The sequence below is a fragment of the Stegostoma tigrinum genome, chromosome 1 (genome assembly GCF_030684315.1).
Source record: "Stegostoma tigrinum isolate sSteTig4 chromosome 1, sSteTig4.hap1, whole genome shotgun sequence".
In the NCBI taxonomy this organism is placed as follows: Eukaryota; Metazoa; Chordata; class Chondrichthyes; order Orectolobiformes; family Stegostomatidae; genus Stegostoma; species Stegostoma tigrinum.
This window is the reverse complement of record NC_081354.1, coordinates 178816412-178826808: the sequence shown is the minus strand read 5'-3', so window position 1 is coordinate 178826808 and position 10397 is coordinate 178816412. Positions and strand designations below refer to the sequence as shown.

At 41.9% G+C, this 10397-nt stretch overlaps 1 non-coding gene across 1 annotated transcript; it reads right to left on the bottom strand.

The window, feature by feature from the left end:
• Positions 1 to 3118: 3118 nt before the first annotated feature.
• On the bottom strand, positions 3119 to 3281 carry LOC125460076 (U1 spliceosomal RNA). The gene has a single exon (XR_007249168.1). It is a non-coding gene; the product is annotated as a U1 spliceosomal RNA (small nuclear RNA).
• Between the last annotated feature and the right edge of the window lie 7116 nt (positions 3282 to 10397).

Sequence of the window (10397 nt, the reverse complement as noted above, 5' to 3'; positions counted from 1 at the left end):
ACGTAGGACCAATCCTATTGTAAGAAATTAACATGTCATCAAAGGCATAAAAAGGAGCATAATGGACAAAGACAGAAGATCAAATGACCATCTGCCAGAGTCAACAGCTCTCAGCTCTTAAGAGAGAATTGCTGGCTCTCATAGTCTTCTCTAATTTTTAGAGAAAGTGCCATCTAAATCAAAAGTATCTATAGCACTACCAGTTAATATTCCTACCAGAAGAATCAACGGAGAAGGCGTTCCTGACAGAGCATTTGATAGAGAAGGCACAGAACTTTCCAAAAGACAATGTAATCTGGCCATAATTTCAAGAGACTAAATTCAATGTTTTTTTTAAATTTTATATATATGAGACTTGTATTTACTGGAACAGCACGCCATTAGAATCTTGTTTCATTCAGGAATAGTTAGTAGTTAGAAGAATTTAGTTTGTTAATATTTTACTTAATTTTTTCACTGTTAGAGTTAGATAAATAAATTGTTATTCATTGATTTTAAAGTGAGTGTCAGAGATAACCGGAATTTGCTTTGAAAGCCCTCAGTATTTTTAAAAATTCATTCATGGGATGCTGGCATCAGTGGATGGGCCAGCATTTATTGCCTATCCCTAGTTGCTCTTGGGAAGATGACGGTGACATTGTATGGCATTAGGTTAAGCATTGGTAAGGCCACCTTGTGCTAATTACCATTTCTCACATCAATCTAACCCTCCTGAAATAATCAGCAATCTTTCATTTGAGCATCACTCAAAAAATGAGCTAAATGTAGCAACAGTGCAGTATAGGCTTTGACTGGGGAGGACTTCAACGTGCCTCAACATGAATGGCCAAAATAATTGAGTCTTAAAGGGATAGTAGGAACGGCCAATGCTGGAGAATCTGCGATAACACGGTGTGAAGCTGACGAAGGGTCTTGACCCGAAATGTCAAACTTTCCTGCTCTTCTGATGCTGCTTGGCCTGTTGTGTTCATCCAGCTTCAAACCGTGTTATCTCTGAATATTAAAGGGCATGCCTGCCAAGCAAGTATGTGGTAGGTGGTGAATGATGGTACAATAGATAAGAACCAATCCACTCATCACCCACTCAAACCCTATGGAATAGAAGCCTGGCCTTCACATTGAGAACATACTATCACGTGTTTTATGGCACCACTACCGCACTCAGTGAAATAGATACAAATCGAGAGGCTTAAAAATGGACAGCCATGAGGTACTGTGGTCCAGCATTGACTCTAAGCTCAACAGCTTCTCCAAGGTTTGCAAACCCCAATCACTGTGCCAACTTCCAGTTTACAAAGTTCTATGCAGAAGCAATAAAAATTAGAAAGAATGTAGCTGGGGCCCACCAATAGCAACAGAATTGTGTTGTAATCTCATAGCTCAGGCGATCCCTCACTTTAACATCAAGCCAGGCAACCAAGGTTAGTTCAATGAGGGACAGCAGCACTGGGTGTACATAATGAGACAGTAATCTGGTGAAGCGACAACACAGGACAAAGTTTAAACAGTGGAATCAGCATGCAGTACACTGACACATCCAGCTGAATAAAGAGCAATGTGCTGACTCCCAGGTTCTGATTGAAATGGAACAGCAAAGGATCAATTTCTCTTTTCCTGACACCGGGAAAGGAAGCTCCCTTATTCTCCTCAACTTGCTGCCCCATCCCCATGCAGCAGCTGTTTTCCCTGACTTCATCTTTTCCCTACATTCTTTCTACTAATTATGGCAAGATATCAACAGCTCAATGCTTCCTTTCTATTGGCAATTTCTACAAGGTGATCCATATGGGAGAGACTCATGACACTCTGTTTCTTTCAATATCATGGGAAGCTTTCCAGAATGAATACTGATTCGAGATGTGCATGTTAGGTGTATTGGTCATGCCAAATTGCCCATAGCGTCCAGGGATATGTAGGCTAAGTGAATTAGCCTTGGGAAATGCGGGGTTATAGAAACATAGAAGATAGAAGCAGGATGAGGCCATTCGGACCTTTGAGCCTGCTCTACCCTTCTTGATGATCATGGCTGATTATCCAACTCAATAGCCTAACCCTGCTTTCTCCCCATAACCGCTGATCCCATTCACCCCAAGTGCTATATCTAGTCATCTGTTGAATATATTCAGTGTTTTGGCATCAACTACTTCTTGTCCTGTGGTAATGAATTCCTCAGGCTCACCACTCTTTGGGTGAAGAGATGTCTCCTCATCTCCGTACTAAATGGTCTACCCCGAATCCTCAGACTGTGGTCCCTGGCTTTGAACACACCCACCACCGGGAACATCCTCCTTGCATCTACCTTGCCGAGACCTGTCAGAATTTTATAAGTCTCTATGAGATCCCCCCGTCATTCACTTGAACCCTAAAGAAAATAATCCGAACCCAGTCAATGTCTGCTCACGTGTCAGGCCCAGCATCTTTGGAATCAGCCTGCTAGACGTTCGCTGCACTCCCTCAAGAGCAAGAGCATCCTTCCTCAGAAAGGGAGACCAAAATTTCACACAATATTCCAGGTGTGACCTCACTAAGGCCCTGTATAACTGCAACAACACACCCCTGCTCCTGTACTTGAAATCTTTCGCAATGAAGGCCAACATACTATTTGCCTTCTTTACCGCCTGCTGCACCTGCATGCTTACCTTCAGCGACTGATGCACAAGGACACCCAGGTCCTGCTGCACACTCCCCCCTCCCAATTTACAGCCATTCAGGTAGTAGTTTGCCTTCTTGTTCTTGCTTCTGAAGTGAATAACCTCACGTTTATCCAAATTGTACTGCATCAACCATTGATTCTTTACAGGGTTGATACGGATTTCTTGGGCTGAATGGCCTCCTTCAACACTGTAGAGATTCTCTGGTTCCATGGTTCTATGGTTCCAGTTCTGGTGAAGTCTTGAGAAAATGTCTCAGGAAGTGCCCTGATGTATTTCAAAAGACCTTTTCAAACACCCAGCAGCAAGTGAACAGTAGAAGGCAATGTATCTTTTGAGTAAAACTTGATATTGGTGGTAACAGTTCGTTTACTTCCCATCAACTGGTCCTTGTTACAAGAGGGCATTTACTAAAGAGGAAGCCATTGAATTGTACACTGCACCTTTAAAGAGTACTAACTGCTTTGTTGGGTGGCAATCAGCTGATTAAATTGCAATCCCCCACTACCACAAATTTTGCAGTCGAGTATCCCGCATTTGGGGACATCACAGGTGTCAGCACACCCAAAGAACAATGGGATAGCCTCATCCTGGGAGAACCACCTTGTTGGTCAAGGTACCTCCAGGTTTCTGACACACATTGTTCTTGGATTTCGTCCTCCACCTGCAACCAAATCTGTGCACTCAGCACATCAAAACTCTCTTCCTAACCTGCACTCTTTGATATCATTTGGAGCGAGGCTCCCTGTAGTCTCTGATTATCGCAGGCTAGAACAGATACAAATAATTTGCCAAAAAATGCAAGCTTTTCTTGCTTCATTACCATCTGAGAAATCTTTCAGTGCCTGTTTCATGAGGTGTTAAATGGATCTGTCATTAACACGATCATAATACACAAAAATTGGGACTGAGTTCAGCTCTTGCCCTGGAGCCGGTAGTGATTTTTTTTCTTATTCATTAGCAGCATGAGGACATCCCTGGCTGGCAAGCAGTTATCGTCCACCCCTAATTGCCCAGAGGGCAGTTCAGAGCCAACCACATTGCTGTGGGTCTGGAGTCACATGTGAGCCAGACCAGGTAAGGATGGCAGTTTCCTTCCCTAAAGGACATTAGTGAACCAGATGGACTTTTCCAACAATAGACAATGGCTTCATGGTCATCATTAGATTCTTAATTCCAGATATTTTTATTGAATTCAAATTCCAGCATTGGTTGTGGCAGGATTTGAACCCGAGTCCCTCGAATGTGATCTGGGTCTCTGGATGAACAGTCCAGCAATAATATCATGAGGCAATAGCCACCCCTGACCCAGAGGTTGAACTATAAAAAGACAGAGAAGTTTGACTGGAGCTATATTAACGTGGAAGTTGGGGGCAACATTCTTCCAGACAGCATTCCTTAATTCCAGCGAGTAAACACATTGGCAACAGCAAAAAATTTCACTTCCCTAGAATCACAAAGTAGACTCTAGCCCCATTCTGTGAATACACGACTTCCTTTATTTAACAATGATGAGGATCAAAGCCTTTCCAACAGTTCTATGCAAAGGCTGCTCAGTCCCAAGATTTTTCCATACCACTGCAAAACAAATTCCTTTCTTTCTCTGTTAACAGGTGGCATTTTCAGGCTGAAGTGCTGACAGCCAAAATAAGCAATGACTACTTTCCTGAGTGCAGTTATTTATGCGGTATACATCCAGAAAGTCTGTAAATATTATATTTGTGGTTGCAAAAACTAGTACAAAATTAAGTCATTCATGATCCACATATTGAACTCAGCATAGAGCCTTAATGTGGGATTTGAACAACATTGAAAAAAGGCAAAGGCAGTGGCACCAACCATGAGCTTCAGATTATGCCTGTATCTTCAAAGGTATTTGACTTTTCAGAAGGACAGCATGAAAAGTGTTGGTGCACTTCTGGAAGCAAAGGATGAGATCAATATAGTAGTGAGAAATAATATTGGCTTGGAAGATCAAACTATTGGAATGTGATCAGAGATAATGGGAACTGCAGATGCTGGAGAATCCAAGATAACAAAGTGTGGAGCTGGATGAACACAGCAGGCCAAGCAGCATCTCAGGAGCACAAAAGCTGACATTTCGGGCCTCGACCCTTCATCAGAGAGGCTCTCATCCTCTCTGATGAAGGGTCTCGGCCCAAAAAGTCAGCTTTTGTGCTCCTGAGATGCTGCTTGGCCTGCTGTGTTCATCCAGCTCCACACTTTGTTAACTATTGGAATGTGTTGGTTGGAGATAGGAAATAGAAAATGAATTAAGCTCACATGCAGCAGCAGTTCATAGGTGCCCTAAGCAATAACTAAATTGTGGGGCAAGGGGTTGAATGAAAAAAAATGGAGTTTTGTAAGAAATTAATGTCAATAATTATGGATGGTTTTAATCCTCATTGAGATTGGATGAATAAACAGAGGGTTTGAAATAGAAGGAGAGGTTGAATAGGCTGGGGCTATTTTCCGCAGAGCTTTGGATGTCGAGGGGTGGCCTTATAGAGGTTTATAAAATCATGAGGGGCATGGTCAGAGTGAATAGCCAAGGTCTTTACCCTGGGGTAGAAGATTCCAAATCTAGAGGACATAGACTTAAGGTGAGAGGGGTAAGATTTAAAAGGGAGCTGATGGGCAACATTTTCACGCAGGGTGTGGTGTATGTATGGAATGAACTGACAGAGGAAGTGGTAGAAACTGGTACAATTAAAACATTTAAAAGGCATCTGGATGGGTATATTAATAGGAAGGGTTTAGAGGGATATGGGCCAAATGCTGGCAAATGGGACTAGATTAATTTAGGATATCTGGTCAGCATGGACGGGTTGGACCAAAGGGTCTGATTCCATGTTATACATCTCTATGGCTCTACAGCCTAGAAGAAGAGTTCATGGAGTATATTTGGTGCAGTTACTTAAAACAAAATCTTCTGAAACAACCAAAAAGCTGTTTTGGACTTGGCACTGTATACATGATATAGTGGTAGCACTGAGTGCAACTTTGAACAGAATCCTGAGATTTGGGCAAATAGAGATGGCTTTAAACTAAATGATAAGGCGTAAGGATGAAATCTGGGAAGATGTAATAAATCAAAGAGTAGATATAAGGCAAGTAGAGAAAAGAAGGAGCTGTGATTCTGTTAATTAGTGGTGGAAATAGCACAATGACCTATATTCAGGAATTGGAATGTAGAAACTGTTAGTGAAGAGATGAGAAGTTATCAAGATAAAAAGTATGCGTAGGGTTGGTTTACAGACACCCTAATAGTAACTACATAATAGTATGATGTGTTAAGCAAGCAATAATGTGAACCTCCCGGAAAGGTATGGGAATAACCATGTTTGCTTTATAATCTGCAAAAAGATTAGAAAAATAAGATAAATTTTGCATACACAACTTAGAGGATTTCATAGAAAGCTTTCAATTTAGGTTATTAGAGCTGTATGTTTTGGACCTAACCAGTGAGCACGCTATATCTGAGCTGATATAACGCATTGATATAATAACAATTAATGACTTCATAATGAAAGCTCCCCCTCACTACTTAGCAGCAATAGGATAATTGAATTTTAGTTTGGATTTGAGGGAGAGAAGAGGGGCTCAATACGTGTGCTTTAACCTTAAGTAAGGGCGATAATAGGGTCATGAAAACAGAGCAGGCCAAAATGAATTTGTCAGGTTAGGATAAGGAGTAGGTCTATAGGATGTGTTGACAGGTATTTAAGGGATATTTCAGGATACACAGAACAGAAATATTCCAATGAGTAAGAAAATTTACGAGGGGAGGACCCAACATTAGTCATCGTCGTTTCCAACGCAGAAAAAGATCTATCTGCCCACTGAGTTTGTGCTGGTCACAAACAACCACCTAACTCTGAAATCCAATCTTCCAGCACTTGGCCCATAGCCTTGTATGTGTCGGTATCATAAGTGCTTCGTAAAAGTTATGAGGGTTTTTACAATCACTTTGAGGCCCGTGTTGTGCAGTGGTAATGTCCTTATCTCTGAACCAGGAAGCCTGGGGTCAAGTTCCCCCTGTTTGAGAGGTGTGTAATAACATCTCTGAACAGGTTGATTAGAAAATACCAACCTCCAGCAATGAGAGGAGCATTTGATCATAGGAGAGGGAGTGAAAAACATTGTTGTCGACATTAAACTAGACCAATATGTGTCAACATGTTCCCCCGACAGGATACAAATAATAAACATGTTTAAAAAAAAATGACCAAACAATAATTAACACAGGTACAGTCTCTTAAAACTGGAAACCTCAGCACCGGGTCAGTGAGGGAAGTCGGATTTTGTAAATTTCCAGGTTAGGTATTTTGGACTAAGTTGATCAGACTGTGCTAGGTCATGTGGGTTCCAGTGTCACTGGGAAAGTCAGAGGGTGGAAAAAGAAAGGCACATGGAGCCAGTGAGATACCAAGGTGTGGAGCTGGATGAATGCAGCAGGCCGAGCAGCATCGAAGGGGCAGGAAAAGCTGACGTTTCGGGTCTGGGCCCTTCTTCATAAAAAAGTGCCAGTAGCTGGTCAGAGCTCCACCACATAAAGCAACACTGAGCTTAACAAACCGCTGAGCACAATGACAGCTATCTCAGTTGTGACGGTCTCTGGAAATAACTAGGCAGTGACAGGTTTAATTGAAATACTTTTCACAACGGCGCTGTCAGTTCACAGTCTGTAGCAAGTGTATTCTTCTGCAAGTCAGCACAGCTTGTGCAGTTTTACATCTCCCCTGCTGTGTCCAGACTAAAGCTATCCAGCCTGGCAAGAAGCACATCCAAATCAAAATGTCTCAAGGATATTAAACTTCTGACATTTCAAAGCTGTTGATCTCAATGCGATTCTCTGATGCAAATTTCCTCTCTTGTGTTTTAACTCCTGTTTATATTTAACTTCTCTGATGTGCTGTTATGAATTTGCAGAATTTATCAAACTTTGGTGATAACATGCTATTGTCCTTCTCCTCTGTGTGCTCTTTGCTATCCTTTTTTCCCTACATCTACCTGTAATTTATTTTTGTTGCATTTTTGTCTTCTGAATGGGAAATGAATACAGGAACAAAAGTAGACCATTCAACCTCTAAAGCCTGTTACATCATTTATTTAAAACAAGAATAGAAATAGCTGTAAGAACTCAGCAGGTCTGGCAGCATCTGTGGAAAGAAATCAACATTAACATTTTGGGACCAATGACCCTTCTTCAGAACTACCTTAAGCAAAAGCAATCCGAGAAAAGAAAACATGTTTTTGCTTCTGTTGCCTACTGCTTGAAATCCACAACCTCTTAATTCTCAATCCTTTCATTTGTTCAACAACCCCATTTAATCACATTTCAGCCATATACTCTGCTCTGTAAAACTCTGGTGAGACCACATTTTTGGAATATTGTGGTCAGTTCTGGTCACCTCATTATAGAAAAGATGTGGAAGCTTTAGAGAGGGTGCAGAGGAGATTTACTAGGATGCTGCCTGGACTGGAGGGCGGGTCTGATGAGGAAATGCTGAGGGAACAATGAAGGATGAGAGGTGAATTGATAGAGGCGTACAAGGTGATGAGAAGCACAGATAGAATGGATAGCCAGAGATTTTTTCCCAGGGCAGAAATGACTATTACAAGGAGGTATAATTAAAAGGTGATTGGAGGAACGTAAAGGGGAGATGTCAGAGGTAGGTTCTTCTCACAGAGAGTGGTGGGTATGTGGAATGCGCTGCCGGCTGTGGTAGTGGAGTCAGATACTTCAGAGACTTTTAAGCAACTCTTGGATAGGCACATGGAGGATAGTAAAATGTAGGGCATGCAGGGAAGACTGAACTTAGTAGGATAATAGGTCGGCACAACATCTTGGGCCGAAGGGCCTACACTGTGGTCTACTGTACTGCTCTATGTTCTATATCTATGTTCAATGTTCATATCTATGGACACCTTCCTTGTTGTGGATCAGACCAAATCCCCTCAAAATATATTAAGAAGATAGCCAAGACCCGAGCTTTTTCTTACTTTAAAGGTAAGTGGAAGGCATTGCATTCCAGTTGCAGTTTGATTGGTCAAACTACTCAACTTTAAGCAAAACACACATTATTTGACACTATAGTTAAAATACAGACAAAATAAAAACAGAAAGAAAAGAATTGGCTTAATTGTAGCTCTATCGAAATGCTTCACAAAATAATATATATATTTTAACTAATTAACTGTTTCAACATAGTAATATCCCATAAACATAGCCTTGGCAAAGGCAACTTCAATAATTCTCACAAGATAGACTGGAAAATCTGAGACTTTTATCACTCAAGTGTAGGGGCTGAAGGGTGGCTTTATAGAGGTTTCCAAAATCATGACAGGTGCGGATAAGGCGTATAACAGGGGCATTTTCCCAAGGGTGTGTGAGCTCAAAACTAGGGAGCATATTTTAGAGGTGTGAGGAGAAAAATTTAAAAAGGATACGAGAGGAAACTTTTTTTACGCAGAGAGTGGTTTGTATGTGGAATGAACTGCCAGGGAAAGTGGTGGGTGCAAGCACAGCTAAAACCTTTAAAAGACATTTGGATAAGTTCATGAGGCGGAAGGCTCAGAGGAATACGTGCCAAGCGCAGGCAGATAGGGCCAGTTGAATTTGGGAACACAATTGGCATAGACTGGTTAGGGTTTGTTTCCATGCTGTATGAGTCAATGACTTGATCTGTTACTTAATGACCTCAGGTACAGGTGGGGCCTGAACACAGGCCTCCTGCTCGAGAAGTAGGGACATTACTGCTGCACATAATCTCGTTTCTATGTACAATTCTTGATTTTATTCCTGATTAAAAATCTGTCTATCTCAGCCTTAAATTCACCTAATGACTCAGCTTCAATAGCACTGCGCAGTGAGGAATTCCACGCATTCCAACGGCAATTAACGACAACAAAGTATGGAGCTGGATGAACACAGCAGGCCAGGCAGCATCTTAGGAGCACAAAAGCTGACGTTTCAGGCCTAGACCCTTCATCAGAAAAGGGGGATGGGGAGCTCCCACTGCAACTCTCTTGTACCTGTCTGTCCTCCCCGGACTGACCTAAACCCTCCTTACCTCCCCACCCATACTCTCCTCTCCACCTATCTTCTCCTCTATCCATCTTCGGTCCACCTCTCCCTCTCTCCCTATTTATTTCTTAGCCCTCTCCCCATCCCCCTTTTCTGATGAAGGGTCTAGTCCCGAAATGTCAGCTTTTGTGCTCCTGAGATGCTACTTGCCCTGCTGTGTTCATCCAGCTTCACACTTTGTTGTCTCGGATTCTCCAGCATCTGCAGTTCCCATTATCTCTGATGGCAATTAACGACAGCCAACTCATCCTCTAACGTCGGAAGAAACAGCAAGTTTAGCTCTGCAGCACCTTACTTAAACACTTCTGCCTCTGTAATGCTGTTGCTTATTTTACTAAACTGTTCAGCAACTGTCCTTGTTTGGCTGCACGTCAAATTTCAGTATACTTCAAGGCACCTCCAGATCTTTAAGTATGTTAAATGTGTTATATAAATATAAGTTGGTGTTAACTCCATTAAAGTCTCTGGTATTACTGGAATGAGTTATTGATTTTGCAATCTAAAAGCTTTGTCTGCCTTATTTTTGCAGCAGAAGTCATAGTGGCAGGCAGTTACCCTTTAGAGAAGCCCCGTGCTATTCACACAGCAAGCATGTCTTCACTGTTTGCTGAGATATCGTAAGTTGGACAGTAGAAAGTAGGAATTTCAGATCTTTT